Source organism: Paralichthys olivaceus, chromosome 5 (genome assembly GCF_024713975.1).
Source record: "Paralichthys olivaceus isolate ysfri-2021 chromosome 5, ASM2471397v2, whole genome shotgun sequence".
Classification (NCBI taxonomy): Eukaryota; Metazoa; Chordata; class Actinopteri; order Pleuronectiformes; family Paralichthyidae; genus Paralichthys; species Paralichthys olivaceus.
Genome location: NC_091097.1, coordinates 22,109,411 through 22,136,228, shown reverse-complemented (window position 1 = coordinate 22,136,228; position 26,818 = coordinate 22,109,411). Strand labels below are relative to the sequence as shown.

At 42.7% G+C, this 26,818-nt stretch overlaps 38 non-coding genes and 1 pseudogene across 38 annotated transcripts; all 39 read right to left on the bottom strand.

Moving 5' to 3' along the window:
* Positions 1-2,095: 2,095 nt before the first annotated feature.
* Positions 2,096-2,214, bottom strand: LOC138408730 (5S ribosomal RNA). Its single transcript, XR_011242049.1, has one exon. It is a non-coding gene; the product is annotated as a 5S ribosomal RNA (ribosomal RNA).
* Positions 2,215-2,704: 490 nt separating this feature from the next.
* LOC138410206 (5S ribosomal RNA) lies at positions 2,705-2,823 on the bottom strand. Its single transcript, XR_011243002.1, has one exon. It is a non-coding gene; the product is annotated as a 5S ribosomal RNA (ribosomal RNA).
* Positions 2,824-3,313: 490 nt separating this feature from the next.
* Positions 3,314-3,432, bottom strand: LOC138408871 (5S ribosomal RNA). The gene has a single exon (XR_011242192.1). It is a non-coding gene; the product is annotated as a 5S ribosomal RNA (ribosomal RNA).
* A 490-nt stretch (positions 3,433-3,922) lies between these two features.
* LOC138408870 (5S ribosomal RNA) lies at positions 3,923-4,041 on the bottom strand. The gene has a single exon (XR_011242191.1). It is a non-coding gene; the product is annotated as a 5S ribosomal RNA (ribosomal RNA).
* A 489-nt stretch (positions 4,042-4,530) lies between these two features.
* LOC138407930 (5S ribosomal RNA) lies at positions 4,531-4,649 on the bottom strand. Its single transcript, XR_011241248.1, has one exon. It is a non-coding gene; the product is annotated as a 5S ribosomal RNA (ribosomal RNA).
* Positions 4,650-5,139: 490 nt separating this feature from the next.
* Positions 5,140-5,258, bottom strand: LOC138407929 (5S ribosomal RNA). Its single transcript, XR_011241247.1, has one exon. It is a non-coding gene; the product is annotated as a 5S ribosomal RNA (ribosomal RNA).
* Positions 5,259-5,748: 490 nt separating this feature from the next.
* On the bottom strand, positions 5,749-5,867 carry LOC138409245 (5S ribosomal RNA). The gene has a single exon (XR_011242564.1). It is a non-coding gene; the product is annotated as a 5S ribosomal RNA (ribosomal RNA).
* Positions 5,868-6,357: 490 nt separating this feature from the next.
* LOC138409170 (5S ribosomal RNA) lies at positions 6,358-6,476 on the bottom strand. Its single transcript, XR_011242490.1, has one exon. It is a non-coding gene; the product is annotated as a 5S ribosomal RNA (ribosomal RNA).
* A 490-nt stretch (positions 6,477-6,966) lies between these two features.
* On the bottom strand, positions 6,967-7,085 carry LOC138407927 (5S ribosomal RNA). The gene has a single exon (XR_011241245.1). It is a non-coding gene; the product is annotated as a 5S ribosomal RNA (ribosomal RNA).
* Positions 7,086-7,575: 490 nt separating this feature from the next.
* Positions 7,576-7,694, bottom strand: LOC138408868 (5S ribosomal RNA). Its single transcript, XR_011242189.1, has one exon. It is a non-coding gene; the product is annotated as a 5S ribosomal RNA (ribosomal RNA).
* A 490-nt stretch (positions 7,695-8,184) lies between these two features.
* Positions 8,185-8,303, bottom strand: LOC138407926 (5S ribosomal RNA). Its single transcript, XR_011241244.1, has one exon. It is a non-coding gene; the product is annotated as a 5S ribosomal RNA (ribosomal RNA).
* A 490-nt stretch (positions 8,304-8,793) lies between these two features.
* On the bottom strand, positions 8,794-8,912 carry LOC138409169 (5S ribosomal RNA). Its single transcript, XR_011242489.1, has one exon. It is a non-coding gene; the product is annotated as a 5S ribosomal RNA (ribosomal RNA).
* Positions 8,913-9,402: 490 nt separating this feature from the next.
* On the bottom strand, positions 9,403-9,521 carry LOC138410165 (5S ribosomal RNA). The gene has a single exon (XR_011242961.1). It is a non-coding gene; the product is annotated as a 5S ribosomal RNA (ribosomal RNA).
* A 490-nt stretch (positions 9,522-10,011) lies between these two features.
* On the bottom strand, positions 10,012-10,130 carry LOC138408867 (5S ribosomal RNA). Its single transcript, XR_011242188.1, has one exon. It is a non-coding gene; the product is annotated as a 5S ribosomal RNA (ribosomal RNA).
* Positions 10,131-10,620: 490 nt separating this feature from the next.
* LOC138409168 (5S ribosomal RNA) lies at positions 10,621-10,739 on the bottom strand. The gene has a single exon (XR_011242488.1). It is a non-coding gene; the product is annotated as a 5S ribosomal RNA (ribosomal RNA).
* Positions 10,740-11,229: 490 nt separating this feature from the next.
* LOC138407925 (5S ribosomal RNA) lies at positions 11,230-11,348 on the bottom strand. Its single transcript, XR_011241243.1, has one exon. It is a non-coding gene; the product is annotated as a 5S ribosomal RNA (ribosomal RNA).
* A 490-nt stretch (positions 11,349-11,838) lies between these two features.
* LOC138408866 (5S ribosomal RNA) lies at positions 11,839-11,957 on the bottom strand. The gene has a single exon (XR_011242187.1). It is a non-coding gene; the product is annotated as a 5S ribosomal RNA (ribosomal RNA).
* Positions 11,958-12,447: 490 nt separating this feature from the next.
* Positions 12,448-12,566, bottom strand: LOC138409167 (5S ribosomal RNA). Its single transcript, XR_011242487.1, has one exon. It is a non-coding gene; the product is annotated as a 5S ribosomal RNA (ribosomal RNA).
* A 490-nt stretch (positions 12,567-13,056) lies between these two features.
* On the bottom strand, positions 13,057-13,175 carry LOC138407924 (5S ribosomal RNA). Its single transcript, XR_011241242.1, has one exon. It is a non-coding gene; the product is annotated as a 5S ribosomal RNA (ribosomal RNA).
* A 490-nt stretch (positions 13,176-13,665) lies between these two features.
* LOC138408865 (5S ribosomal RNA) lies at positions 13,666-13,784 on the bottom strand. Its single transcript, XR_011242186.1, has one exon. It is a non-coding gene; the product is annotated as a 5S ribosomal RNA (ribosomal RNA).
* Positions 13,785-14,274: 490 nt separating this feature from the next.
* Positions 14,275-14,393, bottom strand: LOC138407923 (5S ribosomal RNA). The gene has a single exon (XR_011241241.1). It is a non-coding gene; the product is annotated as a 5S ribosomal RNA (ribosomal RNA).
* A 490-nt stretch (positions 14,394-14,883) lies between these two features.
* LOC138409362 (5S ribosomal RNA) lies at positions 14,884-15,002 on the bottom strand. Its single transcript, XR_011242678.1, has one exon. It is a non-coding gene; the product is annotated as a 5S ribosomal RNA (ribosomal RNA).
* A 490-nt stretch (positions 15,003-15,492) lies between these two features.
* On the bottom strand, positions 15,493-15,611 carry LOC138408864 (5S ribosomal RNA). The gene has a single exon (XR_011242185.1). It is a non-coding gene; the product is annotated as a 5S ribosomal RNA (ribosomal RNA).
* A 490-nt stretch (positions 15,612-16,101) lies between these two features.
* LOC138407921 (5S ribosomal RNA) lies at positions 16,102-16,220 on the bottom strand. The gene has a single exon (XR_011241239.1). It is a non-coding gene; the product is annotated as a 5S ribosomal RNA (ribosomal RNA).
* Positions 16,221-16,710: 490 nt separating this feature from the next.
* LOC138408751 (5S ribosomal RNA) lies at positions 16,711-16,829 on the bottom strand. The gene has a single exon (XR_011242070.1). It is a non-coding gene; the product is annotated as a 5S ribosomal RNA (ribosomal RNA).
* Positions 16,830-17,319: 490 nt separating this feature from the next.
* On the bottom strand, positions 17,320-17,438 carry LOC138407920 (5S ribosomal RNA). Its single transcript, XR_011241238.1, has one exon. It is a non-coding gene; the product is annotated as a 5S ribosomal RNA (ribosomal RNA).
* A 490-nt stretch (positions 17,439-17,928) lies between these two features.
* LOC138407919 (5S ribosomal RNA) lies at positions 17,929-18,047 on the bottom strand. Its single transcript, XR_011241237.1, has one exon. It is a non-coding gene; the product is annotated as a 5S ribosomal RNA (ribosomal RNA).
* Positions 18,048-18,537: 490 nt separating this feature from the next.
* LOC138408854 (5S ribosomal RNA) lies at positions 18,538-18,656 on the bottom strand. The gene has a single exon (XR_011242175.1). It is a non-coding gene; the product is annotated as a 5S ribosomal RNA (ribosomal RNA).
* A 490-nt stretch (positions 18,657-19,146) lies between these two features.
* LOC138410195 (5S ribosomal RNA) lies at positions 19,147-19,265 on the bottom strand. Its single transcript, XR_011242991.1, has one exon. It is a non-coding gene; the product is annotated as a 5S ribosomal RNA (ribosomal RNA).
* A 490-nt stretch (positions 19,266-19,755) lies between these two features.
* On the bottom strand, positions 19,756-19,874 carry LOC138407918 (5S ribosomal RNA). Its single transcript, XR_011241236.1, has one exon. It is a non-coding gene; the product is annotated as a 5S ribosomal RNA (ribosomal RNA).
* Positions 19,875-20,364: 490 nt separating this feature from the next.
* On the bottom strand, positions 20,365-20,483 carry LOC138407917 (5S ribosomal RNA). Its single transcript, XR_011241235.1, has one exon. It is a non-coding gene; the product is annotated as a 5S ribosomal RNA (ribosomal RNA).
* A 490-nt stretch (positions 20,484-20,973) lies between these two features.
* On the bottom strand, positions 20,974-21,092 carry LOC138407916 (5S ribosomal RNA). Its single transcript, XR_011241234.1, has one exon. It is a non-coding gene; the product is annotated as a 5S ribosomal RNA (ribosomal RNA).
* A 490-nt stretch (positions 21,093-21,582) lies between these two features.
* On the bottom strand, positions 21,583-21,701 carry LOC138407915 (5S ribosomal RNA). The gene has a single exon (XR_011241233.1). It is a non-coding gene; the product is annotated as a 5S ribosomal RNA (ribosomal RNA).
* A 490-nt stretch (positions 21,702-22,191) lies between these two features.
* LOC138407914 (5S ribosomal RNA) lies at positions 22,192-22,310 on the bottom strand. Its single transcript, XR_011241232.1, has one exon. It is a non-coding gene; the product is annotated as a 5S ribosomal RNA (ribosomal RNA).
* A 490-nt stretch (positions 22,311-22,800) lies between these two features.
* LOC138407913 (5S ribosomal RNA) lies at positions 22,801-22,919 on the bottom strand. Its single transcript, XR_011241231.1, has one exon. It is a non-coding gene; the product is annotated as a 5S ribosomal RNA (ribosomal RNA).
* Positions 22,920-23,409: 490 nt separating this feature from the next.
* On the bottom strand, positions 23,410-23,528 carry LOC138407912 (5S ribosomal RNA). Its single transcript, XR_011241230.1, has one exon. It is a non-coding gene; the product is annotated as a 5S ribosomal RNA (ribosomal RNA).
* A 490-nt stretch (positions 23,529-24,018) lies between these two features.
* On the bottom strand, positions 24,019-24,127 carry LOC138409670 (5S ribosomal RNA; annotated as a pseudogene).
* Positions 24,128-24,617: 490 nt separating this feature from the next.
* LOC138408241 (5S ribosomal RNA) lies at positions 24,618-24,736 on the bottom strand. The gene has a single exon (XR_011241560.1). It is a non-coding gene; the product is annotated as a 5S ribosomal RNA (ribosomal RNA).
* A 490-nt stretch (positions 24,737-25,226) lies between these two features.
* LOC138409355 (5S ribosomal RNA) lies at positions 25,227-25,345 on the bottom strand. Its single transcript, XR_011242675.1, has one exon. It is a non-coding gene; the product is annotated as a 5S ribosomal RNA (ribosomal RNA).
* Between the last annotated feature and the right edge of the window lie 1,473 nt (positions 25,346-26,818).

The window sequence follows — 26,818 nt, the reverse complement described above, 5'->3', positions numbered from 1 at the left end:
TTCTCAGACAGTTCCATATCAGTTTCGGAATCTACCGTTTGTGACGCGTGTGACTCCTCACCGGCCTCTGTGGGAGTCGCTCCGTCCGTCACTTTCCTCCTCTCCCCCGTCTTGTCTTTTCCTCGCCTTTTCTCCTCCTTCTCCTCCGTCTCCATGCCTGCCTTGTCCGCTCCGTCTTCCTTTCCTTCCGTTTTGTCCTTCTCCTCTGCCGTCGCCGCCCGCATCTTCTCTCCTCTCCTCCTGCCTGCGTCCACCTCTGCATCCTTTCCTTGCCTTTTCTCCTCGGTCTCCAGTTCTGCCTTGTCCGCTCCGTCTCTCTTTCCTTTCCTCGTCACCTTCCTCTCCGCCGGCTCCCTCTCTCCTCTCTCCTTGTCGGCGTCCACCTTCACCGCCTCCTCCGTCGCTCCATTCTTTTCCTCTCTCCCGTCGTCCTTCTGCACCTCTCCTGCTCCGCTCGTGCTCACCGGTCCCTCCTCAACTCCCTCGTCCACACTCTCCATGTCCTCCGTGTCTCTGTCCTCGCTGTTTTCACTCTCGCTCCCATCTCCGCTCTCATCCACCTCACTTTTTTCTCCTTCCGCCTCACTTTCCTTGCAGCTGCAGTTCTGATTTAGGTTTTTACACATCTCACATCTTTTCTTCCCTTGGCTGCACTCCCTAGCAAAGTGTCCCTGAATTCCACATCTATGGCACTGGAACTCAGGGCACTCCCTCATTATGTGCCCGGGTTGGATGCACATCCTGCACACCCTGACCTGTTTGTCATGAATGACTCTAAAATATTCGCTCCCCAGTGCTGTTTCAAATTTAGTTGAATATGGCAATGACTGCACTTGGTTATTGAATCTCACTTTCATGAACCTAGTTCCATCTGCCACATTGGTTCCCGGCCACATCCTCCTCTTTATTGGTGATGCAGCCGAGACTCCCCACCCCTTCAATTTTTCCAGGATTTTTTCATCTCCTATATAAAAGGGGAGATTTAGAAATGACACTACCAGCTCATCGTTTGTGAGTTCCCTGGCGTGTATCCTGGTGTCCCCCATCTTAAATCCCTCCATGAGCCTGTCTTTTCCTCTCGGATGGCTCATGGACATCTCATACTTATTCCTGCCAATAAATCTGCACGCCACCAGCCCTCCACATAGCTCACGCACGCATCTCATGAGCTCCATTGCGCTGATCTCATTTTCTCCCTCCATTTCCACACTCACGGTCAACTTCCTTACCTCTCTCTCTGTGCTTTCGCCGCTCTGGCTCAGCACAACAGCGGGGGTAGCCGCGCTACTCATCCGCTCCGTGTTCTCCTCCACCGCTCCCTCCATGGGACCGACACAGAAGCCCCCGTACAGCGCGTCGCTGTTACGGGGAGATATATCAATGTCAGCTATCACAACGCTAACGTCCGGTTGGATAGCTGCATACACACATAGAAAAAAGGAAAAAGGAAAAAGAAAAGTAGAAAAATAGAAAAATAGAGAGAGAGATCGTGAAGAAGTTGGAAAAAAAGTACTGAGTAGGTCGTCCGTGGTGCTCTACTTCCGCGTCAAGCTGACGTCACTCCGTGGTGCGTTCAAGGGCGTTCGGGCTGGTTTGGCCGTAAGCGATTAACTCCACCCACAATACCTCCTTTATACATGTGAATCATCACCATCATCAATGGTTCTTCTGTTGCTTTGCAACCATAGCATCTTGAGGTGTGGGTGGGCGTGAGGGTCAATTGTTCCAAAATCAATCTCAAGGTGCAATTTTGGCATATCGTTGCAAGAAAAAAATCATTACAATTTTCAAAAATGACCTTCAGCAATATTGTCAGTGTTTCATATCCAGTTGTTTCCCTGATGCAGAGTAAACTCCCTGCTCTTTCATCGCTCTCTCCAAATAAGACAATTTGAAAATGATATGTTAATAAAACATGAATAAAGTAGTGTTTTGATTAGAAACAAATCTGATGAATGCTCACTTTCACCTTTCAGTGATGATGTGAGGGTTCCATATTCTTTTTTCCTTTGATGAACAGTCTTTCCTGCTCTTTCCAAGAGGTGTCTCCTCTGAAGCAGCAGCAACAGCGCCCTCTGCAAAGAAAAGTCTAAAAAGCTTACAGCACCTGGTATTCCCAGGCGGTCTCCCATCCAAGTACTAACCAGGCCCGACCCTGCTTAGCTTCCGAGATCGGACGAGATTGGGCGTGTTCAGGGTGGTATGGCCGTAAGCGATTAACTCCACCCACAATACCTCCTTTATACATGTGAATCATCACCATCATCAATGGTTCTTCTGTTGCTTTGCAACCATAGCATCTTGAGGTGTGGGTGGGCGTGAGGGTCAATTGTTCCAAAATCAATCTCAAGGTGCAATTTTGGCATATCGTTGCAAGAAAAAAATCATTACAATTTTCAAAAATGACCTTCAGCAATATTGTCAGTGTTTCATATCCAGTTGTTTCCCTGATGCAGAGTAAACTCCCTGCTCTTTCATCGCTCTCTCCAAATAAGACAATTTGAAAATGATATGTTAATAAAACATGAATAAAGTAGTGTTTTGATTAGAAACAAATCTGATGAATGCTCACTTTCACCTTTCAGTGATGATGTGAGGGTTCCATATTCTTTTTTCCTTTGATGAACAGTCTTTCCTGCTCTTTCCAAGAGGTGTCTCCTCTGAAGCAGCAGCAACAGCGCCCTCTGCAAAGAAAAGTCTAAAAAGCTTACAGCACCTGGTATTCCCAGGCGGTCTCCCATCCAAGTACTAACCAGGCCCGACCCTGCTTAGCTTCCGAGATCGGACGAGATCGGGCGTGTTCAGGGTGGTATGGCCGTAAGCGATTAACTCCACCCACAATACCTCCTTTATACATGTGAATCATCACCATCATCAATGGTTCTTCTGTTGCTTTGCAACCATAGCATCTTGAGGTGTGGGTGGGCGGGACGGTCAATTGTTCCAAAATCAATCTCAAGGTGCAATTTTGTCATATCGTTGCAAGAAAAAAATCATTACAATTTTCAAAAATGACCTTCAGCAATATTGTCAGTGTTTCATATCCAGTTGTTTCCCTGATGCAGAGTAAACTCCCTGCTCTTTCATCGCTCTCTCCAAATAAGACAATTTGAAAATGATATGTTAATAAAACATGAATAAAGTAGTGTTTTGATTAGAAACAAATCTGATGAATGCTCACTTTCACCTTTCAGTGATGATGTGAGGGTTCCATATTCTTTTTTCCTTTGATGAACAGTCTTTCCTGCTCTTTCCAAGAGGTGTCTCCTCTGAAGCAGCAGCAACAGCGCCCTCTGCAAAGAAAAGTCTAAAAAGCTTACAGCACCTGGTATTCCCAGGCGGTCTCCCATTCAAGTACTAACCAGGCCCGACCCTGCTTAGCTTCCGAGATCGGACGAGATTGGGCGTGTTCAGGGTGGTATGGCCGTAAGCGATTAACTCCACCCACAATACCTCCTTTATACATGTGAATCATCACCATCATCAATGGTTCTTCTGTTGCTTTGCAACCATAGCATCTTGAGGTGTGGGTGGGCGTGAGGGTCAATTGTTCCAAAATCAATCTCAAGGTGCAATTTTGTCATATCGTTGCAAGAAAAAAATCATTACAATTTTCAAAAATGACCTTCAGCAATATTGTCAGTGTTTCATATCCAGTTGTTTCCCTGATGCAGAGTAAACTCCCTGCTCTTTCATCGCTCTCTCCAAATAAGACAATTTGAAAATGATATGTTAATAAAACATGAATAAAGTAGTGTTTTGATTAGAAACAAATCTGATGAATGCTCACTTTCACCTTTCAGTGATGATGTGAGGGTTCCATATTCTTTTTTCCTTTGATGAACAGTCTTTCCTGCTCTTTCCAAGAGGTGTCTCCTCTGAAGCAGCAGCAACAGCGCCCTCTGCAAAGAAAAGTCTAAAAAGCTTACAGCACCTGGTATTCCCAGGCGGTCTCCCATTCAAGTACTAACCAGGCCCGACCCTGCTTAGCTTCCGAGATCGGACGAGATTGGGCGTGTTCAGGGTGGTATGGCCGTAAGCGATTAACTCCACCCACAATACCTCCTTTATACATGTGAATCATCACCATCATCAATGGTTCTTCTGTTGCTTTGCAACCATAGCATCTTGAGGTGTGGGTGGGCCGGAGGGTCAATTGTTCCAAATCAATCTCAAGGTGCAATTTTGTCATATCGTTGCAAGAAAAAAATCATTACAATTTTCAAAAATGACCTTCAGCAATATTGTCAGTGTTTCATATCCAGTTGTTTCCCTGATGCAGAGTAAACTCCCTGCTCTTTCATCGCTCTCTCCAAATAAGACAATTTGAAAATGATATGTTAATAAAACATGAATAAAGTAGTGTTTTGATTAGAAACAAATCTGATGAATGCTCACTTTCACCTTTCAGTGATGATGTGAGGGTTCCATATTCTTTTTTCCTTTGATGAACAGTCTTTCCTGCTCTTTCCAAGAGGTGTCTCCTCTGAAGCAGCAGCAACAGCGCCCTCTGCAAAGAAAAGTCTAAAAAGCTTACAGCACCTGGTATTCCCAGGCGGTCTCCCATTCAAGTACTAACCAGGCCCGACCCTGCTTAGCTTCCGAGATCGGACGAGATCGGGCGTGTTCAGGGTGGTATGGCCGTAAGCGATTAACTCCACCCACAATACCTCCTTTATACATGTGAATCATCACCATCATCAATGGTTCTTCTGTTGCTTTGCAACCATAGAATCTTGAGGTGCGGGTGGGCAGGGGGGTCAATTGTTCCAAAATCAATCTCAAGGTGCAATTTTGTCATATCGTTGCAAGAAAAAAATCATTACAATTTTCAAAAATGACCTTCAGCAATATTGTCAGTGTTTCATATCCAGTTGTTTCCCTGATGCAGAGTAAACTCCCTGCTCTCTCATCGCTCTCTCCAAATAAGACAATTTGAAAATGATATGTTAATAAAACATGAATAAAGTAGTGTTTTGATTAGAAACAAATCTGATGAATGCTCACTTTCACCTTTCAGTGATGATGTGAGGGTTCCATATTCTTTTTTCCTTTGATGAACAGTCTTTCCTGCTCTTTCCAAGAGGTGTCTCCTCTGAAGCAGCAGCAACAGCGCCCTCTGCAAAGAAAAGTCTAAAAAGCTTACAGCACCTGGTATTCCCAGGCGGTCTCCCATTCAAGTACTAACCAGGCCCGACCCTGCTTAGCTTCCGAGATCGGACGAGATCGGGCGTGTTCAGGGTGGTATGGCCGTAAGCGATTAACTCCACCCACAATACCTCCTTTATACATGTGAATCATCACCATCATCAATGGTTCTTCTGTTGCTTTGCAACCATAGCATCTTGAGGTGTGGGTGGGCGGGAGGGTCAATTGTTCCAAAATCAATCTCAAGGTGCAATTTTGTCATATCGTTGCAAGAAAAAAATCATTACAATTTTCAAAAATGACCTTCAGCAATATTGTCAGTGTTTCATATCCAGTTGTTTCCCTGATGCAGAGTAAACTCCCTGCTCTTTCATCGCTCTCTCCAAATAAGACAATTTGAAAATGATATGTTAATAAAACATGAATAAAGTAGTGTTTTGATTAGAAACAAATCTGATGAATGCTCACTTTCACCTTTCAGTGATGATGTGAGGGTTCCATATTCTTTTTTCCTTTGATGAACAGTCTTTCCTGCTCTTTCCAAGAGGTGTCTCCTCTGAAGCAGCAGCAACAGCGCCCTCTGCAAAGAAAAGTCTAAAAAGCTTACAGCACCTGGTATTCCCAGGCGGTCTCCCATTCAAGTACTAACCAGGCCCGACCCTGCTTAGCTTCTGAGATCGGACGAGATTGGGCGTGTTCAGGGTGGTATGGCCGTAAGCGATTAACTCCACCCACAATACCTCCTTTATACATGTGAATCATCACCATCATCAATGGTTCTTCTGTTGCTTTGCAACCATAGCATCTTGAGGTGTGGGTGGGCGGGAGGGTCAATTGTTCCAAAATCAATCTCAAGGTGCAATTTTGTCATATCGTTGCAAGAAAAAAATCATTACAATTTTCAAAAATGACCTTCAGCAATATTGTCAGTGTTTCATATCCAGTTGTTTCCCTGATGCAGAGTAAACTCCCTGCTCTTTCATCGCTCTCTCCAAATAAGACAATTTGAAAATGATATGTTAATAAAACATGAATAAAGTAGTGTTTTGATTAGAAACAAATCTGATGAATGCTCACTTTCACCTTTCAGTGATGATGTGAGGGTTCCATATTCTTTTTTCCTTTGATGAACAGTCTTTCCTGCTCTTTCCAAGAGGTGTCTCCTCTGAAGCAGCAGCAACAGCGCCCTCTGCAAAGAAAAGTCTAAAAAGCTTACAGCACCTGGTATTCCCAGGCGGTCTCCCATTCAAGTACTAACCAGGCCCGACCGTGCTTAGTTTCCGAGATCAGACGAGATCGGGCGTGTTCAGGGTGGTATGGCCGTAAGCGATTAACTCCACCCACAATACCTCCTTTATACATGTGAATCATCACCATCATCAATGGTTCTTCTGTTGCTTTGCAACCATAGAATCTTGAGGTGCGGGTGGGCAGGGGGGTCAATTGTTCCAAAATCAATCTCAAGGTGCAATTTTGTCATATCGTTGCAAGAAAAAAATCATTACAATTTTCAAAAATGACCTTCAGCAATATTGTCAGTGTTTCATATCCAGTTGTTTCCCTGATGCAGAGTAAACTCCCTGCTCTCTCATCGCTCTCTCCAAATAAGACAATTTGAAAATGATATGTTAATAAAACATGAATAAAGTAGTGTTTTGATTAGAAACAAATCTGATGAATGCTCACTTTCACCTTTCAGTGATGATGTGAGGGTTCCATATTCTTTTTTCCTTTGATGAACAGTCTTTCCTGCTCTTTCCAAGAGGTGTCTCCTCTGAAGCAGCAGCAACAGCGCCCTCTGCAAAGAAAAGTCTAAAAAGCTTACAGCACCTGGTATTCCCAGGCGGTCTCCCATTCAAGTACTAACCAGGCCCGACCCTGCTTAGCTTCCGAGATCGGACGAGATCGGGCGTGTTCAGGGTGGTATGGCCGTAAGCGATTAACTCCACCCACAATACCTCCTTTATACATGTGAATCATCACCATCATCAATGGTTCTTCTGTTGCTTTGCAACCATAGCATCTTGAGGTGTGGGTGGGCGGGAGGGTCAATTGTTCCAAAATCAATCTCAAGGTGCAATTTTGTCATATCGTTGCAAGAAAAAAATCATTACAATTTTCAAAAATGACCTTCAGCAATATTGTCAGTGTTTCATATCCAGTTGTTTCCCTGATGCAGAGTAAACTCCCTGCTCTTTCATCGCTCTCTCCAAATAAGACAATTTGAAAATGATATGTTAATAAAACATGAATAAAGTAGTGTTTTGATTAGGAACAAATCTGATGAATGCTCACTTTCACCTTTCAGTGATGATGTGAGGGTTCCATATTCTTTTTTCCTTTGATGAACAGTCTTTCCTGCTCTTTCCAAGAGGTGTCTCCTCTGAAGCAGCAGCAACAGCGCCCTCTGCAAAGAAAAGTCTAAAAAGCTTACAGCACCTGGTATTCCCAGGCGGTCTCCCATTCAAGTACTAACCAGGCCCGACCCTGCTTAGCTTCCGAGATCGGACGAGATTGGGCGTGTTCAGGGTGGTATGGCCGTAAGCGATTAACTCCACCCACAATACCTCCTTTATACATGTGAATCATCACCATCATCAATGGTTCTTCTGTTGCTTTGCAACCATAGCATCTTGAGGTGTGGGTGGGCGGGAGGGTCAATTGTTCCAAAATCAATCTCAAGGTGCAATTTTGGCATATCGTTGCAAGAAAAAAATCATTACAATTTTCAAAAATGACCTTCAGCAATATTGTCAGTGTTTCATATCCAGTTGTTTCCCTGATGCAGAGTAAACTCCCTGCTCTTTCATCGCTCTCTCCAAATAAGACAATTTGAAAATGATATGTTAATAAAACATGAATAAAGTAGTGTTTTGATTAGAAACAAATCTGATGAATGCTCACTTTCACCTTTCAGTGATGATGTGAGGGTTCCATATTCTTTTTTCCTTTGATGAACAGTCTTTCCTGCTCTTTCCAAGAGGTGTCTCCTCTGAAGCAGCAGCAACAGCGCCCTCTGCAAAGAAAAGTCTAAAAAGCTTACAGCACCTGGTATTCCCAGGCGGTCTCCCATTCAAGTACTAACCAGGCCCGACCCTGCTTAGCTTCCGAGATCGGACGAGATCGGGCGTGTTCAGGGTGGTATGGCCGTAAGCGATTAACTCCACCCACAATACCTCCTTTATACATGTGAATCATCACCATCATCAATGGTTCTTCTGTTGCTTTGCAACCATAGCATCTTGAGGTGTGGGTGGGCGGGAGGGTCAATTGTTCCAAAATCAATCTCAAGGTGCAATTTTGTCATATCGTTGCAAGAAAAAAATCATTACAATTTTCAAAAATGACCTTCAGCAATATTGTCAGTGTTTCATATCCAGTTGTTTCCCTGATGCAGAGTAAACTCCCTGCTCTTTCATCGCTCTCTCCAAATAAGACAATTTGAAAATGATATGTTAATAAAACATGAATAAAGTAGTGTTTTGATTAGAAACAAATCTGATGAATGCTCACTTTCACCTTTCAGTGATGATGTGAGGGTTCCATATTCTTTTTTCCTTTGATGAACAGTCTTTCCTGCTCTTTCCAAGAGGTGTCTCCTCTGAAGCAGCAGCAACAGCGCCCTCTGCAAAGAAAAGTCTAAAAAGCTTACAGCACCTGGTATTCCCAGGCGGTCTCCCATTCAAGTACTAACCAGGCCCGACCGTGCTTAGTTTCCGAGATCAGACGAGATCGGGCGTGTTCAGGGTGGTATGGCCGTAAGCGATTAACTCCACCCACAATACCTCCTTTATACATGTGAATCATCACCATCATCAATGGTTCTTCTGTTGCTTTGCAACCATAGAATCTTGAGGTGCGGGTGGGCAGGGGGGTCAATTGTTCCAAAATCAATCTCAAGGTGCAATTTTGTCATATCGTTGCAAGAAAAAAATCATTACAATTTTCAAAAATGACCTTCAGCAATATTGTCAGTGTTTCATATCCAGTTGTTTCCCTGATGCAGAGTAAACTCCCTGCTCTCTCATCGCTCTCTCCAAATAAGACAATTTGAAAATGATATGTTAATAAAACATGAATAAAGTAGTGTTTTGATTAGAAACAAATCTGATGAATGCTCACTTTCACCTTTCAGTGATGATGTGAGGGTTCCATATTCTTTTTTCCTTTGATGAACAGTCTTTCCTGCTCTTTCCAAGAGGTGTCTCCTCTGAAGCAGCAGCAACAGCGCCCTCTGCAAAGAAAAGTCTAAAAAGCTTACAGCACCTGGTATTCCCAGGTGGTCTCCCATTCAAGTACTAACCAGGCCCGACCCTGCTTAGCTTCCGAGATCGGACGAGATCGGGCGTGTTCAGGGTGGTATGGCCGTAAGCGATTAACTCCACCCACAATACCTCCTTTATACATGTGAATCATCACCATCATCAATGGTTCTTCTGTTGCTTTGCAACCATAGCATCTTGAGGTGTGGGTGGGCGGGAGGGTCAATTGTTCCAAAATCAATCTCAAGGTGCAATTTTGTCATATCGTTGCAAGAAAAAAATCATTACAATTTTCAAAAATGACCTTCAGCAATATTGTCAGTGTTTCATATCCAGTTGTTTCCCTGATGCAGAGTAAACTCCCTGCTCTTTCATCGCTCTCTCCAAATAAGACAATTTGAAAATGATATGTTAATAAAACATGAATAAAGTAGTGTTTTGATTAGAAACAAATCTGATGAATGCTCACTTTCACCTTTCAGTGATGATGTGAGGGTTCCATATTCTTTTTTCCTTTGATGAACAGTCTTTCCTGCTCTTTCCAAGAGGTGTCTCCTCTGAAGCAGCAGCAACAGCGCCCTCTGCAAAGAAAAGTCTAAAAAGCTTACAGCACCTGGTATTCCCAGGCGGTCTCCCATTCAAGTACTAACCAGGCCCGACCCTGCTTAGCTTCCGAGATCGGACGAGATTGGGCGTGTTCAGGGTGGTATGGCCGTAAGCGATTAACTCCACCCACAATACCTCCTTTATACATGTGAATCATCACCATCATCAATGGTTCTTCTGTTGCTTTGCAACCATAGCATCTTGAGGTGTGGGTGGGCGGGAGGGTCAATTGTTCCAAAATCAATCTCAAGGTGCAATTTTGTCATATCGTTGCAAGAAAAAAATCATTACAATTTTCAAAAATGACCTTCAGCAATATTGTCAGTGTTTCATATCCAGTTGTTTCCCTGATGCAGAGTAAACTCCCTGCTCTTTCATCGCTCTCTCCAAATAAGACAATTTGAAAATGATATGTTAATAAAACATGAATAAAGTAGTGTTTTGATTAGAAACAAATCTGATGAATGCTCACTTTCACCTTTCAGTGATGATGTGAGGGTTCCATATTCTTTTTTCCTTTGATGAACAGTCTTTCCTGCTCTTTCCAAGAGGTGTCTCCTCTGAAGCAGCAGCAACAGCGCCCTCTGCAAAGAAAAGTCTAAAAAGCTTACAGCACCTGGTATTCCCAGGCGGTCTCCCATTCAAGTACTAACCAGGCCCGACCGTGCTTAGTTTCCGAGATCAGACGAGATCGGGCGTGTTCAGGGTGGTATGGCCGTAAGCGATTAACTCCACCCACAATACCTCCTTTATACATGTGAATCATCACCATCATCAATGGTTCTTCTGTTGCTTTGCAACCATAGAATCTTGAGGTGCGGGTGGGCAGGGGGGTCAATTGTTCCAAAATCAATCTCAAGGTGCAATTTTGTCATATCGTTGCAAGAAAAAAATCATTACAATTTTCAAAAATGACCTTCAGCAATATTGTCAGTGTTTCATATCCAGTTGTTTCCCTGATGCAGAGTAAACTCCCTGCTCTCTCATCGCTCTCTCCAAATAAGACAATTTGAAAATGATATGTTAATAAAACATGAATAAAGTAGTGTTTTGATTAGAAACAAATCTGATGAATGCTCACTTTCACCTTTCAGTGATGATGTGAGGGTTCCATATTCTTTTTTCCTTTGATGAACAGTCTTTCCTGCTCTTTCCAAGAGGTGTCTCCTCTGAAGCAGCAGCAACAGCGCCCTCTGCAAAGAAAAGTCTAAAAAGCTTACAGCACCTGGTATTCCCAGGCGGTCTCCCATTCAAGTACTAACCAGGCCCGACCCTGCTTAGCTTCCGAGATCGGACGAGATCGGGCGTGTTCAGGGTGGTATGGCCGTAAGCGATTAACTCCACCCACAATACCTCCTTTATACATGTGAATCATCACCATCATCAATGGTTCTTCTGTTGCTTTGCAACCATAGCATCTTGAGGTGTGGGTGGGCGGGAGGGTCAATTGTTCCAAAATCAATCTCAAGGTGCAATTTTGTCATATCGTTGCAAGAAAAAAATCATTACAATTTTCAAAAATGACCTTCAGCAATATTGTCAGTGTTTCATATCCAGTTGTTTCCCTGATGCAGAGTAAACTCCCTGCTCTTTCATCGCTCTCTCCAAATAAGACAATTTGAAAATGATATGTTAATAAAACATGAATAAAGTAGTGTTTTGATTAGGAACAAATCTGATGAATGCTCACTTTCACCTTTCAGTGATGATGTGAGGGTTCCATATTCTTTTTTCCTTTGATGAACAGTCTTTCCTGCTCTTTCCAAGAGGTGTCTCCTCTGAAGCAGCAGCAACAGCGCCCTCTGCAAAGAAAAGTCTAAAAAGCTTACAGCACCTGGTATTCCCAGGCGGTCTCCCATTCAAGTACTAACCAGGCCCGACCCTGCTTAGCTTCCGAGATCGGACGAGATTGGGCGTGTTCAGGGTGGTATGGCCGTAAGCGATTAACTCCACCCACAATACCTCCTTTATACATGTGAATCATCACCATCATCAATGGTTCTTCTGTTGCTTTGCAACCATAGCATCTTGAGGTGTGGGTGGGCGGGAGGGTCAATTGTTCCAAAATCAATCTCAAGGTGCAATTTTGTCATATCGTTGCAAGAAAAAAATCATTACAATTTTCAAAAATGACCTTCAGCAATATTGTCAGTGTTTCATATCCAGTTGTTTCCCTGATGCAGAGTAAACTCCCTGCTCTTTCATCGCTCTCTCCAAATAAGACAATTTGAAAATGATATGTTAATAAAACATGAATAAAGTAGTGTTTTGATTAGAAACAAATCTGATGAATGCTCACTTTCACCTTTCAGTGATGATGTGAGGGTTCCATATTCTTTTTTCCTTTGATGAACAGTCTTTCCTGCTCTTTCCAAGAGGTGTCTCCTCTGAAGCAGCAGCAACAGCGCCCTCTGCAAAGAAAAGTCTAAAAAGCTTACAGCACCTGGTATTCCCAGGCGGTCTCCCATTCAAGTACTAACCAGGCCCGACCGTGCTTAGTTTCCGAGATCAGACGAGATCGGGCGTGTTCAGGGTGGTATGGCCGTAAGCGATTAACTCCACCCACAATACCTCCTTTATACATGTGAATCATCACCATCATCAATGGTTCTTCTGTTGCTTTGCAACCATAGAATCTTGAGGTGCGGGTGGGCAGGGGGGTCAATTGTTCCAAAATCAATCTCAAGGTGCAATTTTGTCATATCGTTGCAAGAAAAAAATCATTACAATTTTCAAAAATGACCTTCAGCAATATTGTCAGTGTTTCATATCCAGTTGTTTCCCTGATGCAGAGTAAACTCCCTGCTCTCTCATCGCTCTCTCCAAATAAGACAATTTGAAAATGATATGTTAATAAAACATGAATAAAGTAGTGTTTTGATTAGAAACAAATCTGATGAATGCTCACTTTCACCTTTCAGTGATGATGTGAGGGTTCCATATTCTTTTTTCCTTTGATGAACAGTCTTTCCTGCTCTTTCCAAGAGGTGTCTCCTCTGAAGCAGCAGCAACAGCGCCCTCTGCAAAGAAAAGTCTAAAAAGCTTACAGCACCTGGTATTCCCAGGCGGTCTCCCATTCAAGTACTAACCAGGCCCGACCCTGCTTAGCTTCCGAGATCGGACGAGATCGGGCGTGTTCAGGGTGGTATGGCCGTAAGCGATTAACTCCACCCACAATACCTCCTTTATACATGTGAATCATCACCATCATCAATGGTTCTTCTGTTGCTTTGCAACCATAGCATCTTGAGGTGTGGGTGGGCGGGAGGGTCAATTGTTCCAAAATCAATCTCAAGGTGCAATTTTGTCATATCGTTGCAAGAAAAAAATCATTACAATTTTCAAAAATGACCTTCAGCAATATTGTCAGTGTTTCATATCCAGTTGTTTCCCTGATGCAGAGTAAACTCCCTGCTCTTTCATCGCTCTCTCCAAATAAGACAATTTGAAAATGATATGTTAATAAAACATGAATAAAGTAGTGTTTTGATTAGGAACAAATCTGATGAATGCTCACTTTCACCTTTCAGTGATGATGTGAGGGTTCCATATTCTTTTTTCCTTTGATGAACAGTCTTTCCTGCTCTTTCCAAGAGGTGTCTCCTCTGAAGCAGCAGCAACAGCGCCCTCTGCAAAGAAAAGTCTAAAAAGCTTACAGCACCTGGTATTCCCAGGCGGTCTCCCATTCAAGTACTAACCAGGCCCGACCCTGCTTAGCTTCCGAGATCGGACGAGATTGGGCGTGTTCAGGGTGGTATGGCCGTAAGCGATTAACTCCACCCACAATACCTCCTTTATACATGTGAATCATCACCATCATCAATGGTTCTTCTGTTGCTTTGCAACCATAGCATCTTGAGGTGTGGGTGGGCGGGAGGGTCAATTGTTCCAAAATCAATCTCAAGGTGCAATTTTGGCATATCGTTGCAAGAAAAAAATCATTACAATTTTCAAAAATGACCTTCAGCAATATTGTCAGTGTTTCATATCCAGTTGTTTCCCTGATGCAGAGTAAACTCCCTGCTCTTTCATCGCTCTCTCCAAATAAGACAATTTGAAAATGATATGTTAATAAAACATGAATAAAGTAGTGTTTTGATTAGAAACAAATCTGATGAATGCTCACTTTCACCTTTCAGTGATGATGTGAGGGTTCCATATTCTTTTTTCCTTTGATGAACAGTCTTTCCTGCTCTTTCCAAGAGGTGTCTCCTCTGAAGCAGCAGCAACAGCGCCCTCTGCAAAGAAAAGTCTAAAAAGCTTACAGCACCTGGTATTCCCAGGCGGTCTCCCATTCAAGTACTAACCAGGCCCGACCCTGCTTAGCTTCCGAGATCGGACGAGATCGGGCGTGTTCAGGGTGGTATGGCCGTAAGCGATTAACTCCACCCACAATACCTCCTTTATACATGTGAATCATCACCATCATCAATGGTTCTTCTGTTGCTTTGCAACCATAGCATCTTGAGGTGTGGGTGGGCGGGAGGGTCAATTGTTCCAAAATCAATCTCAAGGTGCAATTTTGTCATATCGTTGCAAGAAAAAAATCATTACAATTTTCAAAAATGACCTTCAGCAATATTGTCAGTGTTTCATATCCAGTTGTTTCCCTGATGCAGAGTAAACTCCCTGCTCTTTCATCGCTCTCTCCAAATAAGACAATTTGAAAATGATATGTTAATAAAACATGAATAAAGTAGTGTTTTGATTAGAAACAAATCTGATGAATGCTCACTTTCACCTTTCAGTGATGATGTGAGGGTTCCATATTCTTTTTTCCTTTGATGAACAGTCTTTCCTGCTCTTTCCAAGAGGTGTCTCCTCTGAAGCAGCAGCAACAGCGCCCTCTGCAAAGAAAAGTCTAAAAAGCTTACAGCACCTGGTATTCCCAGGCGGTCTCCCATTCAAGTACTAACCAGGCCCGACCGTGCTTAGTTTCCGAGATCAGACGAGATTGGGCGTGTTCAGGGTGGTATGGCCGTAAGCGATTAACTCCACCCACAATACCTCCTTTATACATGTGAATCATCACCATCATCAATGGTTCTTCTGTTGCTTTGCAACCATAGAATCTTGAGGTGCGGGTGGGCAGGGGGGTCAATTGTTCCAAAATCAATCTCAAGGTGCAATTTTGTCATATCGTTGCAAGAAAAAAATCATTACAATTTTCAAAAATGACCTTCAGCAATATTGTCAGTGTTTCATATCCAGTTGTTTCCCTGATGCAGAGTAAACTCCCTGCTCTCTCATCGCTCTCTCCAAATAAGACAATTTGAAAATGATATGTTAATAAAACATGAATAAAGTAGTGTTTTGATTAGAAACAAATCTGATGAATGCTCACTTTCACCTTTCAGTGATGATGTGAGGGTTCCATATTCTTTTTTCCTTTGATGAACAGTCTTTCCTGCTCTTTCCAAGAGGTGTCTCCTCTGAAGCAGCAGCAACAGCGCCCTCTGCAAAGAAAAGTCTAAAAAGCTTACAGCACCTGGTATTCCCAGGCGGTCTCCCATTCAAGTACTAACCAGGCCCGACCCTGCTTAGCTTCCGAGATCGGACGAGATTGGGCGTGTTCAGGGTGGTATGGCCGTAAGCGATTAACTCCACCCACAATACCTCCTTTATACATGTGAATCATCACCATCATCAATGGTTCTTCTGTTGCTTTGCAACCATAGCATCTTGAGGTGTGGGTGGGCGGGAGGGTCAATTGTTCCACAATCAATCTCAAGGTGCAATTTTGTCATATCGTTGCAAGAAAAAAATCATTACAATTTTCAAAAATGACCTTCAGCAATATTGTCAGTGTTTCATATCCAGTTGTTTCCCTGATGCAGAGTAAACTCCCTGCTCTCTCATCGCTCTCTCCAAATAAGACAATTTGAAAATGATATGTTAATAAAACATGAATAAAGTAGTGTTTTGATTAGAAACAAATCTGATGAATGCTCACTCTCACCTTTCAGTGATGATGTGAGGGTTCCATATTCTTTTTTCCTTTGATGAACAGTCTTTCCTGCTCTTTCCAAGAGGTGTCTCCTCTGAAGCAGCAGCAACAGCGCCCTCTGCAAAGAAAAGTCTAAAAAGCTTACAGCACCTGGTATTCCCAGGCGGTCTCCCATTCAAGTACTAACCAGGCCCGACCCTGCTTAGCTTCCGAGATCGGACGAGATCGGGCGTGTTCAGGGTGGTATGGCCGTAAGCGATTAACTCCACCCACAATACCTCCTTTATACATGTGAATCATCACCATCATCAATGGTTCTTCTGTTGCTTTGCAACCATAGCATCTTGAGGTGTGGGTGGGCGGGAGGGTCAATTGTTCCACAATCAATCTCAAGGTGCAATTTTGTCATATCGTTGCAAGAAAAAAATCATTACAATTTTCAAAAATGACCTTCAGCAATATTGTCAGTGTTTCATATCCAGTTGTTTCCCTGATGCAGAGTAAACTCCCTGCTCTCTCATCGCTCTCTCCAAATAAGACAATTTGAAAATGATATGTTAATAAAACATGAATAAAGTAGTGTTTTGATTAGAAACAAATCTGATGAATGCTCACTCTCACCTTTCAGTGATGATGTGAGGGTTCCATATTCTTTTTTCCTTTGATGAACAGTCTTTCCTGCTCTTTCCAAGAGGTGTCTCCTCTGAAGCAGCAGCAACAGCGCCCTCTGCAAAGAAAAGTCTAAAAAGCTTACAGCACCTGGTATTCCCAGGCGGTCTCCCATTCAAGTACTAACCAGGCCCGACCCTGCTTAGCTTCCGAGATCGGGCGAGATCGGGCGTGTTCAGGGTGGTATGGCCGTAAGCAATTAACTCCACCCACAATACCTCCTTTATACATGTGAATCATCACCATCATCAATGGTTCTTCTGTTGCTTTGCAACCATAGCATCTTGAGGTGTGGGTGGGCGGGAGGGTCAATTGTTCCACAATCAATCTCAAGGTGCAATTTTGTCATATCGTTGCAAGAAAAAAATCATTACAATTTTCAAAAATGACCTTCAGCAATATTGTCAGTGTTTCATATCCAGTTGTTTCCCTGATGCAGAGTAAACTCCCTGCTCTCTCATCGCTCTCTCCAAATAAGACAATTTGAAAATGATATGTTAATAAAACATGAATAAAGTAGTGTTTTGATTAGAAACAAATCTGATGAATGCTCACTCTCACCTTTCAGTGATGATGTGAGGGTTCCATATTCTTTTTTCCTTTGATGAACAGTCTTTCCTGCTCTTTCCAAGAGGTGTCTCCTCTGAAGCAGCAGCAACAGCGCCCTCTGCAAAGAAAAGTCTAAAAAGCTTACAGCACCTGGTATTCCCAGGCGGTCTCCCATTCAAGTACTAACCAGGCCCGACCCTGCTTAGCTTCCGAGATCGGACGAGATCGGGCGTGTTCAGGGTGGTATGGCCGTAAGCGATTAACTCCACCCACAATACCTCCTTTATACATGTGAATCATCACCATCATCAATGGTTCTTCTGTTGCTTTGCAACCATAGCATCTTGAGGTGTGGGTGGGCGGGAGGGTCAATTGTTCCAAAATCAATCTCAAGGTGCAATTTTGTCATATCGTTGCAAGAAAAAAATCATTACAATTTTCAAAAATGACCTTCAGCAATATTGTCAGTGTTTCATATCCAGTTGTTTCCCTGATGCAGAGTAAACTCCCTGCTCTCTCATCGCTCTCTCCAAATAAGACAATTTGAAAATGATATGTTAATAAAACATGAATAAAGTAGTGTTTTGATTAGAAACAAATCTGATGAATGCTCACTTTCACCTTTCAGTGATGATGTGAGGGTTCCATATTCTTTTTTCCTTTGATGAACAGTCTTTCCTGCTCTTTCCAAGAGGTGTCTCCTCTGAAGCAGCAGCAACAGCGCCCTCTGCAAAGAAAAGTCTAAAAAGCTTACAGCACCTGGTATTCCCAGGCGGTCTCCCATTCAAGTACTAACCAGGCCCGACCCTGCTTAGCTTCCGAGATCGGACGAGATCGGGCGTGTTCAGGGTGGTATGGCCGTAAGCGATTAACTCCACCCACAATACCTCCTTTATACATGTGAATCATCACCATCATCAATGGTTCTTCTGTTGCTTTGCAACCATAGCATCTTGAGGTGTGGGTGGGCGGGAGGGTCAATTGTTCCAAAATCAATCTCAAGGTGCAATTTTGTCATATCGTGGCAAGAAAAAAATCATTACAATTTTCAAAAATGACCTTCAGCAATATTGTCAGTGTTTCATATCCAGTTGTTTCCCTGATGCAGAGTAAACTCCCTGCTCTCTCATCGCTCTCTCCAAATAAGACAATTTGAAAATGATATGTTAATAAAACATGAATAAAGTAGTGTTTTGATTAGAAACAAATCTGATGAATGCTCACTCTCACCTTTCAGTGATGATGTGAGGGTTCCATATTCTTTTTTCCTTTGATGAACAGTCTTTCCTGCTCTTTCCAAGAGGTGTCTCCTCTGAAGCAGCAGCAACAGCGCCCTCTGCAAAGAAAAGTCTAAAAAGCTTACAGCACCTGGTATTCCCAGGCGGTCTCCCATTCAAGTACTAACCAGGCCCGACCCTGCTTAGCTTCCGAGATTGGACGAGATCGGGCGTGTTCAGGGTGGTATGGCCGTAAGCGATTAACTCCACCCACAATACCTCCTTTATACATGTGAATCATCACCATCATCAATGGTTCTTCTGTTGCTTTGCAACCATAGCATCTTGAGGTGTGGGTGGGCGGGAGGGTCAATTGTTCCAAAATCAATCTCAAGGTGCAATTTTGTCATATCGTTGCAAGAAAAAAATCATTACAATTTTCAAAAATGACCTTCAGCAATATTGTCAGTGTTTCATATCCAGTTGTTTCCCTGATGCAGAGTAAACTCCCTGCTCTCTCATCGCTCTCTCCAAATAAGACAATTTGAAAATGATATGTTAATAAAACATGAATAAAGTAGTGTTTTGATTAGAAACAAATCTGATGAATGCTCACTTTCACCTTTCAGTGATGATGTGAGGGTTCCATATTCTTTTTTCCTTTGATGAACAGTCTTTCCTGCTCTTTCCAAGAGGTGTCTCCTCTGAAGCAGCAGCAACAGCGCCCTCTGCAAAGAAAAGTCTAAAAAGCTTACAGCACCTGGTATTCCCAGGCGGTCTCCCATCCAAGTACTAACCAGGCCCGACCCTGCTTAGCTTCCGAGATCGGACGAGATCGGGCGTGTTCAGGGTGGTATGGCCGTAAGCGATTAACTCCACCCACAATACCTCCTTTATACATGTGAATCATCACCATCATCAATGGTTCTTCTGTTGCTTTGCAACCATAGCATCTTGAGGTGTGGGTGGGCGGGAGGGTCAATTGTTCCAAAATCAATCTCAAGGTGCAATTTTGTCATATCGTGGCAAGAAAAAAATCATTACAATTTTCAAAAATGACCTTCAGCAATATTGTCAGTGTTTCATATCCAGTTGTTTCCCTGATGCAGAGTAAACTCCCTGCTCTTTCATCGCTCTCTCCAAATAAGACAATTTGAAAATGATATGTTAATAAAACATGAATAAAGTAGTGTTTTGATTAGAAACAAATCTGATGAATGCTCACTCTCACCTTTCAGTGATGATGTGAGGGTTCCATATTCTTTTTTCCTTTGATGAACAGTCTTTCCTGCTCTTTCCAAGAGGTGTCTCCTCTGAAGCAGCAGCAACAGCGCCCTCTGCAAAGAAAAGTCTAAAAAGCTTACAGCACCTGGTATTCCCAGGCGGTCTCCCATTCAAGTACTAACCAGGCCCGACCCTGCTTAGCTTCCGAGATCGGACGAGATCGGGCGTGTTCAGGGTGGTATGGCCGTAAGCGATTAACTCCACCCACAATACCTCCTTTATACATGTGAATCATCACCATCATCAATGGTTCTTCTGTTGCTTTGCAACCATAGCATCTTGAGGTGTGGGTGGGCGGGAGGGTCAATTGTTCCAAAATCAATCTCAAGGTGCAATTTTGTCATATCGTTGCAAGAAAAAAATCATTACAATTTTCAAAAATGACCTTCAGCAATATTGTCAGTGTTTCATATCCAGTTGTTTCCCTGATGCAGAGTAAACTCCCTGCTCTCTCATCGCTCTCTCCAAATAAGACAATTTGAAAATGATATGTTAATAAAACATGAATAAAGTAGTGTTTTGATTAGAAACAAATCTGATGAATGCTCACTTTCACCTTTCAGTGATGATGTGAGGGTTCCATATTCTTTTTTCCTTTGATGAACAGTCTTTCCTGCTCTTTCCAAGAGGTGTCTCCTCTGAAGCAGCAGCAACAGCGCCCTCTGCAAAGAAAAGTCTAAAAAGCTTACAGCACCTGGTATTCCCAGGCGGTCTCCCATTCAAGTACTAACCAGGCCCGACCCTGCTTAGCTTCCGAGATCGGACGAGATCGGGCGTGTTCAGGGTGGTATGGCCGTAAGCGATTAACTCCACCCACAATACCTCCTTTATACATGTGAATCATCACCATCATCAATGGTTCTTCTGTTGCTTTGCAACCATAGCATCTTGAGGTGTGGGTGGGCGGGAGGGTCAATTGTTCCACAATCAATCTCAAGGTGCAATTTTGTCATATCGTTGCAAGAAAAAAATCATTACAATTTTCAAAAATGACCTTCAGCAATATTGTCAGTGTTTCATATCCAGTTGTTTCCCTGATGCAGAGTAAACTCCCTGCTCTCTCATCGCTCTCTCCAAATAAGACAATTTGAAAATGATATGTTAATAAAACATGAATAAAGTAGTGTTTTGATTAGAAACAAATCTGATGAATGCTCACTTTCACCTTTCAGTGATGATGTGAGGGTTCCATATTCTTTTTTCCTTTGATGAACAGTCTTTCCTGCTCTTTCCAAGAGGTGTCTCCTCTGAAGCAGCAGCAACAGCGCCCTCTGCAAAGAAAAGTCTAAAAAGCTTACAGCACCTGGTATTCCCAGGCGGTCTCCCATTCAAGTACTAACCAGGCCCGACCCTGCTTAGCTTCCGAGATCGGACGAGATCGGGCGTGTTCAGGGTGGTATGGCCGTAAGCGATTAACTCCACCCACAATACCTCCTTTATACATGTGAATCATCACCATCATCAATGGTTCTTCTGTTGCTTTGCAACCATAGCATCTTGAGGTGTGGGTGGGCGGGAGGGTCAATTGTTCCACAATCAATCTCAAGGTGCAATTTTGTCATATCGTTGCAAGAAAAAAATCATTACAATTTTCAAAAATGACCTTCAGCAATATTGTCAGTGTTTCATATCCAGTTGTTTCCCTGATGCAGAGTAAACTCCCTGCTCTCTCATCGCTCTCTCCAAATAAGACAATTTGAAAATGATATGTTAATAAAACATGAATAAAGTAGTGTTTTGATTAGAAACAAATCTGATGAATGCTCACTCTCACCTTTCAGTGATGATGTGAGGGTTCCATATTCTTTTTTCCTTTGATGAACAGTCTTTCCTGCTCTTTCCAAGAGGTGTCTCCTCTGAAGCAGCAGCAACAGCGCCCTCTGCAAAGAAAAGTCTAAAAAGCTTACAGCACCTGGTATTCCCAGGCGGTCTCCCATTCAAGTACTAACCAGGCCCGACCCTGCTTAGCTTCCGAGATCGGACGAGATCGGGCGTGTTCAGGGTGGTATGGCCGTAAGCGATTAACTCCACCCACAATACCTCCTTTATACATGTGAATCATCACCATCATCAATGGTTCTTCTGTTGCTTTGCAACCATAGCATCTTGAGGTGTGGGTGGGCGGGAGGGTCAATTGTTCCACAATCAATCTCAAGGTGCAATTTTGTCATATCGTTGCAAGAAAAAAATCATTACAATTTTCAAAAATGACCTTCAGCAATATTGTCAGTGTTTCATATCCAGTTGTTTCCCTGATGCAGAGTAAACTCCCTGCTCTCTCATCGCTCTCTCCAAATAAGACAATTTGAAAATGATATGTTAATAAAACATGAATAAAGTAGTGTTTTGATTAGAAACAAATCTGATGAATGCTCACTCTCACCTTTCAGTGATGATGTGAGGGTTCCATATTCTTTTTTCCTTTGATGAACAGTCTTTCCTGCTCTTTCCAAGAGGTGTCTCCTCTGAAGCAGCAGCAACAGCGCCCTCTGCAAAGAAAAGTCTAAAAAGCTTACAGCACCTGGTATTCCCAGGCGGTCTCCCATTCAAGTACTAACCAGGCCCGACCCTGCTTAGCTTCCGAGATCGGACGAGATCGGGCGTGTTCAGGGTGGTATGGCCGTAAGCGATTAACTCCACCCACAATACCTCCTTTATACATGTGAATCATCACCATCATCAATGGTTCTTCTGTTGCTTTGCAACCATAGCATCTTGAGGTGTGGGTGGGCGGGAGGGTCAATTGTTCCAAAATCAATCTCAAGGTGCAATTTTGTCATATCGTTGCAAGAAAAAAATCATTACAATTTTCAAAAATGACCTTCAGCAATATTGTCAGTGTTTCATATCCAGTTGTTTCCCTGATGCAGAGTAAACTCCCTGCTCTCTCATCGCTCTCTCCAAATAAGACAATTTGAAAATGATATGTTAATAAAACATGAATAAAGTAGTGTTTTGATTAGAAACAAATCTGATGAATGCTCACTTTCACCTTTCAGTGATGATGTGAGGGTTCCATATTCTTTTTTCCTTTGATGAACAGTCTTTCCTGCTCTTTCCAAGAGGTGTCTCCTCTGAAGCAGCAGCAACAGCGCCCTCTGCAAAGAAAAGTCTAAAAAGCTTACAGCACCTGGTATTCCCAGGCGGTCTCCCATTCAAGTACTAACCAGGCCCGACCCTGCTTAGCTTCCGAGATCGGACGAGATCGGGCGTGTTCAGGGTGGTATGGCCGTAAGCGATTAACTCCACCCACAATACCTCCTTTATACATGTGAATCATCACCATCATCAATGGTTCTTCTGTTGCTTTGCAACCATAGCATCTTGAGGTGTGGGTGGGCGGGAGGGTCAATTGTTCCAAAATCAATCTCAAGGTGCAATTTTGTCATATCGTTGCAAGAAAAAAATCATTACAATTTTCAAAAATGACCTTCAGCAATATTGTCAGTGTTTCATATCCAGTTGTTTCCCTGATGCAGAGTAAACTCCCTGCTCTCTCATCGCTCTCTCCAAATAAGACAATTTGAAAATGATATGTTAATAAAACATGAATAAAGTAGTGTTTTGATTAGAAACAAATCTGATGAATGCTCACTTTCACCTTTCAGTGATGATGTGAGGGTTCCATATTCTTTTTTCCTTTGATGAACAGTCTTTCCTGCTCTTTCCAAGAGGTGTCTCCTCTGAAGCAGCAGCAACAGCGCCCTCTGCAAAGAAAAGTCTAAAAAGCTTACAGCACCTGGTATTCCCAGGCGGTCTCCCATTCAAGTACTAACCAGGCCCGACCCTGCTTAGCTTCCGAGATCGGACGAGATCGGGCGTGTTCAGGGTGGTATGGCCGTAAGCGATTAACTCCACCCACAATACCTCCTTTATACATGTGAATCATCACCATCATCAATGGTTCTTCTGTTGCTTTGCAACCATAGCATCTTGAGGTGTGGGTGGGCGGGAGGGTCAATTGTTCCAAAATCAATCTCAAGGTGCAATTTTGTCATATCGTTGCAAGAAAAAAATCATTACAATTTTCAAAAATGACCTTCAGCAATATTGTCAGTGTTTCATATCCAGTTGTTTCCCTGATGCAGAGTAAACTCCCTGCTCTCTCATCGCTCTCTCCAAATAAGACAATTTGAAAATGATATGTTAATAAAACATGAATAAAGTAGTGTTTTGATTAGAAACAAATCTGATGAATGCTCACTTTCACCTTTCAGTGATGATGTGAGGGTTCCATATTCTTTTTTCCTTTGATGAACAGTCTTTCCTGCTCTTTCCAAGAGGTGTCTCCTCTGAAGCAGCAGCAACAGCGCCCTCTGCAAAGAAAAGTCTAAAAAGCTTACAGCACCTGGTATTCCCAGGCGGTCTCCCATTCAAGTACTAACCAGGCCCGACCCTGCTTAGCTTCCGAGATCAGGCGTGTTCAGGGTGGTATGGCCGTAAGCGATTAACTCCACCCACAATACCTCCTTTATACATGTGAATCATCACCATCATCAATGGTTCTTCTGTTGCTTTGCAACCATAGCATCTTGAGGTGTGGGTGGGCGGGAGGGTCAATTGTTCCAAAATCAATCTCAAGGTGCAATTTTGTCATATCGTTGCAAGAAAAAAATCATTACAATTTTCAAAAATGACCTTCAGCAATATTGTCAGTGTTTCATATCCAGTTGTTTCCCTGATGCAGAGTAAACTCCCTGCTCTTTCATCGCTCTCTCCAAATAAGACAATTTGAAAATGATATGTTAATAAAACATGAATAAAGTAGTGTTTTGATTAGAAACAAATCTGATGAATGCTCACTTTCACCTTTCAGTGATGATGTGAGGGTTCCATATTCTTTTTTCCTTTGATGAACAGTCTTTCCTGCTCTTTCCAAGAGGTGTCTCCTCTGAAGCAGCAGCAACAGCGCCCTCTGCAAAGAAAAGTCTAAAAAGCTTACAGCACCTGGTATTCCCAGGCGGTCTCCCATTCAAGTACTAACCAGGCCCGACCCTGCTTAGCTTCCGAGATCAGACGAGATCGGGCGTGTTCAGGGTGGTATGGCCGTAAGCGATTAACTCCACCCACAATACCTCCTTTATACATGTGAATCATCACCATCATCAATGGTTCTTCTGTTGCTTTGCAACCATAGCATCTTGAGGTGTGGGTGGGCGGGAGGGTCAATTGTTCCAAAATCAATCTCAAGGTGCAATTTTGTCATATCGTTGCAAGAAAAAAATCATTACAATTTTCAAAAATGACCTTCAGCAATATTGTCAGTGTTTCATATCCAGTTGTTTCCCTGATGCAGAGTAAACTCCCTGCTCTCTCATTGCTCTCTCCAAATAAGACAATTTGAAAATGATATGTTAATAAAACATGAATAAAGTAGTGTTTTGATTAGAAACAAATCTGATGAATGCTCACTTTCACCTTTCAGTGATGATGTGAGGGTTCCATATTCTTTTTTCCTTTGATGAACAGTCTTTCCTGCTCTTTCCAAGAGGTGTCTCCTCTGAAGCAGCAGCAACAGCGCCCTCTGCAAAGAAAAGTCTAAAAAGCTTACAGCACCTGGTATTCCCAGGCTGTCTCCCATTCAAGTACTAACCAGGCCCGACCCTGCTTAGCTTCCCAGATCGGACGAGATCGGGCGTGTTCAGGGTGGTATGGCCGTAAGCGATTAACTCCACCCACAATACCTCCTTTATACATGTGAATCATCACCATCATCAATGGTTCTTCTGTTGCTTTGCAACCATAGCATCTTGAGGTGTGGGTGGGCGGGAGGGTCAATTGTTCCAAAATCAATCTCAAGGTGCAATTTTGTCATATCGTTGCAAGAAAAAAATCATTACAATTTTCAAAAATGACCTTCAGCAATATTGTCAGTGTTTCATATCCAGTTGTTTCCCTGATGCAGAGTAAACTCCCTGCTCTTTCATCGCTCTCTCCAAATAAGACAATTTGAAAATGATATGTTAATAAAACATGAATAAAGTAGTGTTTTGATTAGAAACAAATCTGATGAATGCTCACTTTCACCTTTCAGTGATGATGTGAGGGTTCCATATTCTTTTTTCCTTTGATGAACAGTCTTTCCTGCTCTTTCCAAGAGGTGTCTCCTCTGAAGCAGCAGCAACAGCGCCCTCTGCAAAGAAAAGTCTAAAAAGCTTACAGCACCTGGTATTCCCAGGCGGTCTCCCATTCAAGTACTAACCAGGCCCGACCCTGCTTAGCTTCCGAGATCGGACGAGATCGGGCGTGTTTTTTTTTTTTTTTTCTTTTATTATCAAAAATAGATTGAATTTACATTTTTTTACATACATTTGTTTTTTACATCATTCCTTTACATGTTTGCCTCTGTCAGGTCTTAACTTTTAACATGTATACATCACTCGATACAGGAAACACACAAATCAATAAAAACATTAAAACCAACCAAAAACAAAAAGCCCCAAAATAAATCTTAACCAAAATCCATTCTCACCTCATTCACATCTCCATTCGTTATTTCTATGAAGGTGCTCCCGTCCACAAACCCTTTCTGAAAGTCGTCTTTCCCAATGTAGCTGTGCATCACTTTCACATCCCTTTCTGTCAAATTTTTAAAAACATTCCACACATCACATTTTCTCCTTTCATACTGCGCAGTGTTTCTCCTTAGTTTCACTGCATATCGTGCGTGGCTCAGGACATAGTTTAACAGATTTACATTGCATCCTCTCTTTCTCTCCACCACGCCAAACAACCACAGCTTCTTCCATTCGCTCCTCCCCACAAAGTCTCCCTCCCAGCACCTATTTATTAACTCCCTTATTTTCCCAAAGTACACCCTTAGTTCCCCACATTCAACAAACTCATGCATACATGTCTCCACTCCCACTTCACATACGTCACATTCCTTTCCCACCTCCCGGTCAAACTTGCTCTTTATCAGGTTGTTGTATATCCTGTTGTGCCTTAGCATGTAGTCAAAGTGTTCACATTCAGTCGTGTTCCACTTCACTCTCAGATTGGTCCATATTTGCTTTGCATCCATGTTATTCATTACTTTGACCCACACTTTCTCTGCAGCCGGCCTCCTCAGTTCTTTCTCCCTCATACATTCATATATCATCCTTGTTTTTACATCCTTCAGACTCAACTTGCAC